This window comes from Suricata suricatta, chromosome 4, assembly GCF_006229205.1.
Source record: "Suricata suricatta isolate VVHF042 chromosome 4, meerkat_22Aug2017_6uvM2_HiC, whole genome shotgun sequence".
Classification (NCBI taxonomy): Eukaryota; Metazoa; Chordata; class Mammalia; order Carnivora; family Herpestidae; genus Suricata; species Suricata suricatta.
In genome coordinates, this window is record NC_043703.1 from 54,784,829 (window position 1) to 54,793,663 (window position 8,835).

At 43.2% G+C, this 8,835-nt stretch overlaps 1 protein-coding gene and 1 long non-coding RNA gene across 3 annotated transcripts in view; one reads left to right on the forward strand and one right to left on the reverse strand.

The window, feature by feature from the left end:
* Positions 1-4,193, reverse strand: part of LCP1 (lymphocyte cytosolic protein 1) — a 52,837-nt gene extending 48,644 nt beyond the window's left edge. Inside the window, exon 1 of the mRNA XM_029936726.1 lies at positions 4,092-4,193. The gene's annotated coding sequence lies outside the window, so the exon portion shown is untranslated. The remainder of the gene's footprint in view (positions 1-4,091) is intronic.
* Positions 4,194-5,096: 903 nt separating this feature from the next.
* Positions 5,097-7,029, forward strand: LOC115289487. 2 transcript variants are annotated; one of them, XR_003907654.1, is made up of 3 exons: positions 5,097-5,164; positions 5,805-6,071; positions 6,559-7,029. It is a non-coding gene; the product is annotated as an uncharacterized LOC115289487 (long non-coding RNA). The 2 variants fall into 2 exon arrangements; XR_003907653.1 differs by lacking the exon at positions 5,097-5,164 and having other exon boundaries at positions 5,744-6,071.
* The last annotated feature ends 1,806 nt before the right edge of the window (positions 7,030-8,835 follow it).

An 8,835-nucleotide genomic window follows, 5' to 3' on the forward strand; every position in this document is an offset into this window, starting at 1 on the left:
AAATACTCAGTCCAAAGTGAGTAGTACATGAGTGTTAGCTATTATTATTAGGGTGATAAACTAAAGTTCTTTCTTCCCCGCTCTGCTGCTTGCTGTACCTTACAAGATGGAGAGATGATGAAATTACTGGGAAGACTGATGTAATCACTGAAACTTGGCAATCCAAAACAACAGGGACAGACAATAGTTGAAGGAAGTTGAATCAGAAGGGAACTGAGGAAAGCCACAGAGATGACATCTGGGAGGCCCGGGTCTGCAGTAGCTGGCCGGAGATGCCCCTAAAAATGCGGATACCTAATCTGGTGGTAACCTCTCAGAACTTCCAAATGACAACAGTGTGAAACATGAACACTTCTGATTGAAGTGCCTTGCCATCTGGCAAAACAGGGAACCTTGAAACTCTCAGAATCTGTTGACACTGGTTAGTTTGACATTTTGGTGGAGCTCTAAGGCCAATTTGTATGCCTGCAGGGTTCAATACGCAGGAGCATAGCATCAGTTTGGTTAATGATTTTTACAAGTTGGGGAAAAAGCCCTAAAGAAACAATTAGACTAACAAATAATGTTACTCTGCTACAAAATCTACTAATCATAAAGTCTGGTGCCTTTACAATCCTACTTTGTAAATTTTGACTTTTCATTAATATCATCTTATGAGCAAGTTTTTAAATTTTATTTCACCTTGACTGATACCAAATTTATTTGCCCTCTCTCCTGTATACATGGAGGGTAAAGAGGAGAAGTTGACTTGAGAACTTTCTAGAATAATCCAAAGTAAGTAAGCAAAAGTTAGTAATATCTGTTCTTATGTTCTTGGTCATCAAAGAAGCCCACTGCCAAGTACAATAGTTTCAGTAAGTGTAGCTAAGCTTGAGGTCAATGAATGTGTTTAGACCAAAATAGTAAGATTGTAATTTTGTCTGTTTGTGATGGTCATTGGGCAATTTCCTAAATAACTTGCACTCAAAGTCCATTCAGTGCTTTGAGACGAAAATAAAGAATCGTGCTTTGGCAAAGAGGGAGCATGGTAGGATGCAAATACTATATGACTACTGTATCTTCTTTCACAGCCATCACTGGGGGAACTTGGTTAATAATAAGTTAATAAGTGAAATCAAAGAAAAGACTCCATGCACCTCTAAGGAGCTGAGAGAAAATACTTGTGACAAATTTTCAATTCAATAAATTAGTGCTGAACATGTGCTAGGAGAGCTAGAGCAGGAGCTCAGGCTGTCAGCAAACAAGAACTTGAAACTCAATCAGTTATGATTCCTGCTACACTTACTCTAAGGCCAAAGCATTAAGCAGACACACACAGAAGGAACCATTAGTGGGGGCAAGGAAGATGGTGGAAGGGATCCGCAGGAAAGACTTCCAAAAGGACTTGTTTCTGGAAGTGAGTCTTGAAAACTGACTCTAAGTTTTAGAAATGAGAAAGCAAATGGAACAACAATTGGAGCAAAAAGAAGCGAAAGCATGGAACTTTCTGGCGGCTTGTGGTCTTGTGCGCCCAGTGGGCAAGTGAGGGGGGTGAGAGGATGGAGGACAGCCAGAGCAGAAGGAAGTGACAAGAAATAGGTTGGGGAAGTGGTTGAGGCAAGTTTGTGAAGACGTACAATTCTTTAGTAAAATTATACATTAATTAAAAGAAAATACTTCTTTATTCTATTATTATATGAAACCCACAACAATATCTCTTACTTATAAAGATTAAAAAAGCTTCTGGGTTTACTGCAAATTTTTTCTTCTCTTTCTCCCCCTCCTTCCCTTAAAATTATGAGCACCAAGGTCCTTTCAGTCAGCTTCAGAAATAAAAGTTTCTAACGATCTACATCTGGGGGAAAACTACGCTGGTGTGGAAGATGGGATCTAGAATAGACAGATGCTTACAGAGGAGCAATACGGAGCTGGAAATCATGACGACCTACCATCCCCCACCCCTCCATCCGCCCAGTGGCAGTGGGCCGCTTCCTTCCATGGTGAGCCCACTCCTCATGGCTAAGGGCATTGTGTGAGATAATGCATAAAGGGTGGCTGCATGTTCTAAGTACTTATAAATATTATAACATAATAATATTGTTATTACTTGTCTTGTTCTAAGTAGGTCATATTTGAATGGGACTTTACTTGTTGGCCTCCCTTTCCTCAAAGCGACCAGAAGAAGACTTACAAATGGTATTAAAATACTGAAATTATTTCCCAAATTACTGATAGTTTCAAGGCATACTTTATAAGTTAAAAGAAATAAAATTTAAAATGTGACCAAGAGAAGCATCCTTGAGGTAGCTAATGAAATGTCCCCTAACAGTGCTTGTTAAAAGGGCAAGACCCAGAAGATTCTTCCCTGATGCTGCTGGGGGTGAGCTAGACTGAGGAGAAATGGATATTTTACAACATATCAGGTCGACACTTTCACAGTCTAACTGTGATTTAAATCAAGAGACTTTTTTCTCTACTTTGAATTAACTTTTTCATATTCCATTTTATTTCCTTCCAAAGTAAGGAAAAGACTGACAGACCTTCACATGCTAATTTATTTTGTTCTCATTAATATTTTTACTGGAAAGAAAATAGAGCAATTTTAAAAAATTTGTTCTTTTCTGGGGTTCAGGTCCTCCTCGCGCAATTCCACATTTTTGCTTGTTTAAAACCACTCACGAGAGATATGTAAAACAATATTGATGGTCACATTTTGAAACTTTCAGAAATTCACTTATAGGCAAACGGTTAATTCCATTCAAATTTGCCTGTGCAGATGGTTCTTTGAAATGTTTTATTTACTAGAAACCAATGATGATAAACTTATGTAAATTCAAAACTAAGAGACACGGTGAATAAACCAGTTTTGTTGACCGGTTGTTTTTTTGTTTAAAGTTGCCCTGGGAAAATAACTTCAAAAAATGAGTTGCTATCCTTGAATAAGAAAAATCGGGTTTTGATAACTATCCTGATAAATTAAGCCATTTCCTGTCTGAATGGCTTTTACATTTATCATCTGTCAATGGTTGTTAATACTGTTGGATGATGATAATTAAGTGAAGGCCGATGCTACAAGATTTAAAAGTCTCTTTCAACAGAGCTTCCGGAGTAAATACCCATGTCGGCTTTATGAGAATTTCTGATGTGGACAGAATTTAGTGGTCATTTGTTTGGTCATCAGCCTAAGCAATAGTTCAGACAATTCTGCAAAAACAGTACAATGAAGCCACACAAATAGCTTTTATTATTAGAGAATAAATGAAAAAAAGGCACCTCTGATTCCTGTGGTTATTAGACACACCCATTAAAACCACTGGTGCCAAAATCACTCAAATAGCCAGTAACACACTCAGTAACATATGACTCAAGACGTTAATATATCCACTCAAGGACTGTAAAGAAACTTTTTAGAAAAACAGAACCACAGGAGCTAAAATTAAACTACTCCCACCAGGCCAATGAGCAGCACAATCTAAATGATCAATACCCACTTTCCTGAAAACATTTTAAAGTAGATCAAATCACAGTAAATAGCCTCCCTGAAATAAAGCAAGAGAAATAAATCAAAATATGATTTGGTTTAAAAGGGAAAAAAAAAGAGGGGGAAGCGCCTCGGTGGCTCATTCCATTGAGCGTCCGACTTCAGCTCAGGTCATGATCTCACTGCTCATGAGTTTGAGCCCACGGTGGGCTCTGTGCTGACAGCTCAGAGCCTGGAGCCTGCTTCGGATTCTGTCTCTCTCCCTCTCTCTCTCTCCCTCTCTGCCCCTCCCCCACTCATGCTCTGTCTCCCTCTCTCAAAAATAAACAAACATTAAAAAGTAAAATAAAAGGGAAAAAATAATCATGGTTTTTGGGGTTCTAACTGTGGATAACTGGAGAAGAGGCCACCCCACAGAACTGAGGGGTCTGGCTCTGGACAGCCACATAAGGTGGGTACAGCTTGGCTGGGCAGTTAAGCGGTCGCATGGCTCACATAGGGCTCGGGTGACAGGTGCTCAGACCTCGGTCTCCTAAAGGCAAACACCCACAACCCACAGAAACACAGCCGCCCAACAAGGAAACACATCATAAGCACTTAGAAATGACAAAAAGACATTAAGAATATTTACCTTGTTGAAAAACTGTCCTCAGTGGTACTGGCGTGTGACCAGAAACCCCCTTCTCTCTGATCTGCAGAACAACTTTGTCAACCCCGGGTGTCAGTCACAAGGCAGGAAGTGACTAGAATGACAAATCATCAGGCAGGAAAGAAATAGATTTTGTCTTTATAAGGACATTTTACCTAACTTTTTTTTTTTTTCATGTCTCCTCCCCCATAAGAACCACCTGACAGAACAGGTCACACTAAAATTCAGAAATGTCTTACCACTTCCTTTTCATAAGCATTTTTCACTCCTCCCTTTCTTCTCTAGCTGGCTCATAAGCTCTGGGCTACTTAAACCTGCCTGATTTCAGATAACAAGGCCAGGTCAGCCTGCTACCTTTGCTACTTGCTCTGGCCCCACTTGCAAATGCAAAGCCCAGGTGCCTGGCTACTTACAGCAAGGCACACAAATGATTCGTTTTTAGTGAAGTAGCCAAGGGAGAAGGTGGAAATCCACCTGAAACAAACTGGAAGGAATTTCCTTGGGAAAGCTCCGCCCCAGCAGAAACCTAACCTCTAAGTGTCCCGGAACAAAGATCTTATTGGAGCAAACAAGACACAATGGTCTCTTTAAGGAGGAGGGCCTAAAAAGAAAGGCCACTATATTATTTACTCACTTTTATTTATAGCACATCTATGTGCTAGGGATCTCTTTAACCCAATTAAAGATTTCAATTATTTAGACGTTTCCTATAAAGAGCACCCGTGGATTACACAGACAGCTGCTGTAGTTAACTGGGAGCTGAATTCTTTCATACAGGCCAGATTTATTTTTTGAATGCATGTTTTGTAACATTAGCAAGAGAATTAAAAAAAAAAAAAAGCTCTATTTGATGTCTAAACCCTGGGCGCTGGTTTTAAGGGCAAATTCCCATTTTCAAAAGTAAGTGTTCAAGTGCTTATGGCCTCACAGAGGCCGTAAAGGTTGGGTAATATTAACTAAACATGAAGTATAATCTCCACATTGGTCCCCAGACTGTGTGTGGCTGGAGCGGTCGGCTGAGGAGTGAGGCGATACGGCGGTGCTTTAGTCTGACGGTGAGTTGACAATGCTTGATCATCCTACATGCTTCCATAGTTGCTAGGGGCCTGGAACCCCACCAGTGGGCACTCTGGTTGGCAAGCTGCCTTTATACATCTTTTCACTTCTTTGATTTCTCCTCTAGAAAGTTCTTGCTTCCAACCTCAAATGTTAAACCAAGCTGTTTCTAGTCTATCGACTTCATTAGCCAGTGGTGTGGCAACTTCTTGGTCAGAACCACCAGACGCTATCTTGAAGAAGAGGGTGGGCGGAGTAATGGATGAGATGGTGGAGATTTGGTCCATTCGAGAAAGTGGTCCACCTCCAGAGAACTATCAGCCCCCTAGCGACTTCCAAGGAAGACTGGGGGAGTGAATCAGACCCTGTTTGCTCCATTTCATAATTACTCCCAAGTAATAGATTGCAGAGGGGTTTCAAGAAGCAACTAAATTATTTTGGGACACCAAAGAAAACACCTGTGCATCATTGTGACAGTACCAGTCACACTACAAAGCAGCCAAATGCTGGTGGTTCCAACTCTGGTGGGAATAATCACCATTCTGGGCCCTGCAGTGGGATTTTCTAGATGATGCACTGATGGTTTAGGGATGACAAAATGTGAAATGTGGATCTCCCTAATCTAGTTCTATGTCCCAGGTTGCACAATGAATGGAACGAAGATGACCCAGCAGGGATGTCATAAAGGAGAACAGAGACGCCTTTCATCTACCCGGGAGAAGGAAATCGGCAGCATCCTGTGTCTGCTGGTGTCTGGTCCTCGGAGATCTGAGGGATCTGTAAGGAGAGCAGGATGCCTGGTTCAGCAGGCATGAGTGCCTGTTTGCAGGCACTGGTGATTCAGAGACGAAGGTGACACGACCACTGCTCTCAAGGAGTACGTAGTTTAGTAGGGGAGAAAACCACGTAAGTAAATAAAAGCCATCTGTTAGGAAAAGGGGTGAAAGGGCTGTGAAACACTGAGGCAGATGAGGACGTGAGCGGAGGGGACACGTGAAGACCGTGAAACACACACGGTTCTGACCGGCAGTCAGAAAGAAGGATTGGGGACTCCAGACAACATGTAGATTCTAGATGAAAGCCATTGAATTGGGCCCCTTAACCACCGGGTCGAAGGAGGCTTCTTCTCTAGCACCAGCTCAGCTTGGGCGCCACCTCGGCCGCCCACCAGCGCCTCACCCACATCCTGGATGACTCCCTCCATCTTTCATCTCTTTATCTGCCTCCCGGGGGCATGTATCTACCCAGATACAGGCAGTGGTTCAGATCTTGCATCCAGGCTTTTTCAGAGGGCAGGATTTTATCACTGTCGGTGTTTAGAATTGCTTGTGCATCTTGATAATAAGCACAAAACGGACTTTCAGTTTTATTATTATTTTTCTGTTGTCTATAGACCATGAACTTCGATGGCCGACACCCAGAGAGGACCTGTCCCACCCTCCACAAGACTCTACTGCTACGTCTGCCACTTCTTCACTGGCCCATCCTTTGCCTTCTCTCCACCTCTACTGCCCTCCCCGCCTCCCCCCACCCCTGGACAGCTAGGAAACCCACAGCCTCAGTCCCTAATTCCACATCGGCTGCTATTCTGCTGCCACTGGGTGCTGTTGAAGAAGTCACAGAAGCACAGACTTAGAAGGCTATGAATTCAAGCTGCTTGCCTTCAAATTTCTTCTCAGAAATACTTTTACTCAATTTCATTAGCTTCTGAGAGCAGGCATTCCCAACCAGCGGTCCCCTGACCTCTAAAATTATACACATAATTTTGTGTGTACGTTCTTTTTTTCCTCTGGGTTCATCATATTATTCATTGCAATATTAAAGAGATCACAGGGGGCATCTGGGTGGCCCAGTGGATTAGGTGTCCGACTTTGACTCAGGTCATGATTTCGGGATTCGAGAGTACAAGCCCCACATCAGGCTCTCTGCTGTGGGCACGGCGCCTGCCTCAGATCCTCTGTACGCCCCCTCTCTCTGCTCCTCCCCTGCTTGCATGCGCTTTCAAAAATAAACGTTGAAAAACAAGAGATCACAGACCCCAAAAGTTAGGCATTTATCCCAAACTCTTTCCTCTTGCCTCAGCCTCCCACTCCACCCTCCTGCCTCCTTTCCCGCCCGCCACTTACTGAGATGATCCAGGTCACCCTGCCTGAGCTTCTTCACCTAGCCTCCTCTGCTCTTACAGATCCACCCTTTCCTCTTCTTTCCATCTTTAAAGGAAGAGGTGTGCTTTCATCTTCTCAAGGTCAACAGTTCCTCCTTTTAATCTTGATCTTCTATCTTCTGCTTAAATACCTTGCTCCATCAATGACTCCACATTTTTCTAGCATCTTTAATCTTTTATGCTCCCTTCACTTCCTTTCACACACTGTGGGGCCAGTGCAGAGGGAAGAGGGCTGCTGCGTCACTCCACTGCCATATTTGATGGGTAGGGAAGGAAAGTAAGACGGGCACGATCCCTGCCTTTCTAGAATGTCCACTGTAGCTAAGGACACAGACAAGTGAGAAGGCAAGTGGTACCCAGAACCATGAGATGAAAAGCCAAGTGCTTGTGGGAACACACAGCACTAATCCAGACTTGGGGTCCTGGAGGCGTGCAGAGGGAGCAGAGAGCATGGTTAAGAGTGAAGATGCTGGGCTACTTGTCTGTTGTCGACTCCCAGCTCTATAGTTGTACTAGTCATGTGACCTTGGGCAGATTATGTCATTTTACTGGCCTGTTTCCTCATCTAGGAAATGGGCATAAGAATAGCGTGAGGGTTGGGTTACACGGATAGATATAGAGAACACAGTAGAGTGCCTTGCATGTAAGTGCTATATAAGTATTAACTAATCTTTTAATATTTGTACCAGTCTCTGGACTAGACTCTGCACATATTTTATTTATTCTTCACATGGTCCTATGAATTGGGTATTATTTGGTGGGTTTTTTCCTTCAAAAAAAAAACCTTTTTTTACTATAGTTTTGTTTTTTTTTTTACTTTTAATCATTTGTGAGAGACAGAGCATGAGCGGAGGAGAGGCAGAGAGACAGGGAGATACAGAACCTGAAGCAGGCTCTGACCAGTCAGCACAGAGCCTGATGCATGGCTCAAATCACAAGCTGTGAGATCACGACCTGAGCCAAAATCGGCCGCTTAAGTGACTGAGCCACCCAGGTGCCCCTACTATAGTTTTCAATTCTTCACAACCTTTACGGAATTCTGCACTGCCATCTTTGCTTTGAGACCTTTCAGGACCTCCCCCTAAATCGAGTAGAGTATGCATCCCTCCTACCCAGGCTTATTTCATGTGACTTGCTTGGAACAGAGCAGTGGAAAAGTAGCAGACAAGACACAAACAGAGGTCTTAAATACATGCCCATGATCTGACATGGTCTCCTTCATGTCTGACATTTACCATGAAGAAAACACACCCTTGTTTAAGGGGAATAGGAGACACTTGAGATCAACCTGAATCCAAGCCACAATGCAGGCTGAATCTAGCTAACCCACATTCAGACGCAGAGCCACCCCAGCTCACCCATGAACCTAGGTGTGTTGTAAACAGGTAAGATTCTGGACTTGTTCACTAAGTAGGGGTGTCACAGAGACACGTGATGAGTAGTGCCCTACCCCCCCCCCGCCCCCGAGCAACTATTCACAACTCTGCTACCACAAGAATTTCCACT